This window comes from Austrofundulus limnaeus, unplaced genomic scaffold, assembly GCF_001266775.1.
Source record: "Austrofundulus limnaeus strain Quisiro unplaced genomic scaffold, Austrofundulus_limnaeus-1.0 Scaffold1342, whole genome shotgun sequence".
NCBI lineage: Eukaryota > Metazoa > Chordata > Actinopteri > Cyprinodontiformes > Rivulidae > Austrofundulus > Austrofundulus limnaeus.
In genome coordinates, this window is record NW_013953744.1 from 93,922 (window position 1) to 95,212 (window position 1,291).

The window sequence follows — 1,291 nt, forward strand, 5'->3', positions numbered from 1 at the left end:
CTTTTTGACCCTTTAATTTATTTTAATACGCAAGTTATATATTTATACATTTATTTCCAATAATGATAGGTTCTGTCCTCCATACCAAACAGGTTTTAGTTCTAAAAAGGTTTTTAGATGTTTGGAAAGAGAAAATTCACTTGTTCAAGTTGAACTTTTGAAATGAAGGAAACATTTCTAAATGAATCAGTTGTGAAGGATCAGTGAATGATTTTATTTGGACAAACATAGAAAACCTCCAACAGCTGCAGTGAACTGACCTCAGAACCTCCAGTCTACAGTTTGGACTCTCCAGGAAACCACACAGATCCTTCACTCCAGAGTTATACAGGTTGTTGTAGCTTAGGTCCAGTTCAGTCAGATGGGAGGGGTTGGATTTCAGAGCTGAGACCAGAGAACAGCTGATCTCTGACAAACTGCACTCCACCAACCTGAATAAAGAATAAATTCTGTGAGCTGAAGGTTCAAACTGAAATCTGAATTAAATGATTGAAGTGGACAGAATTAGTTTTACTGGATGTCAGAGACACAAAAACACAATCAATTCAAGGCCTAGCATTCCTTGAAGGAATGCATATCACCCACCACCTTTCATCCCACAGTTTGACACTAAGATCATCTTCTGATGAGAAAGTTGGAGCATTTTGGTCAAACCTTGGAAATCTGCTTCTGAAGTATCTCAGCTGATATTCTGAGCTGAAATTAAGATTTAAATGAGAAATCCTTTAATGATCTGATTTTTTTCTTATAATGAAAGAATTAATTAACTGTTAAACTGAAGCATTTAATGAGAAAAAACTCATCATTTTTACACAAATTAGTTCAAAATTTAAATCCTGTTTTTGTCAAACCTGTTTTGACTGAAGTCAAACTTTCTTTGTATGAAATGTTTCCTGCAGAGCAGCTCAGTTTGTTTCCATCAAAAATAAAAGAAGTTAAAAACACATGAAACAGCACGTGCACTAACAGAATTCATTAAACAACACAGAGAAAAACTGGACCTGACCTCAGGGGGTCAGAAACACAGACCATGTCTGATAAGAACCAGGATTTTAGGTTCTGACCCATGTAGGGGTCACCTCGAGTGAAGAAACAGGAGTTACTGCCTCAAAGCAGGTCTCGGACAGGCCTGAAAGAAGGCAGGAACACTGAACTCTATTTTAGGCCATGATGGGTTATTTCAACCTACAGGAGGACTTCAGTTCTCTAATCAGATATTAAACAGAAACAATCTGTTCTGTTCATGATTCATTGGTTGTTTAACTAAGTATGTTTATGCATCTGTTAATCA

The 1,291-nt window shown here is 36.6% G+C and overlaps 1 long non-coding RNA gene across 1 annotated transcript in view; it reads right to left on the reverse strand.

Annotated features, from left to right (window-relative positions):
- The window catches only part of LOC106535021 (uncharacterized), a 3,025-nt gene extending 2,339 nt beyond the window's left edge, over window positions 1-686 (reverse strand). Inside the window, exon 1 of the long non-coding RNA XR_001312405.1 lies at window positions 261-686. This is a non-coding gene — a long non-coding RNA (uncharacterized LOC106535021). The remainder of the gene's footprint in view (window positions 1-260) is intronic.
- Window positions 687-1,291: the final 605 nt, after the last annotated feature.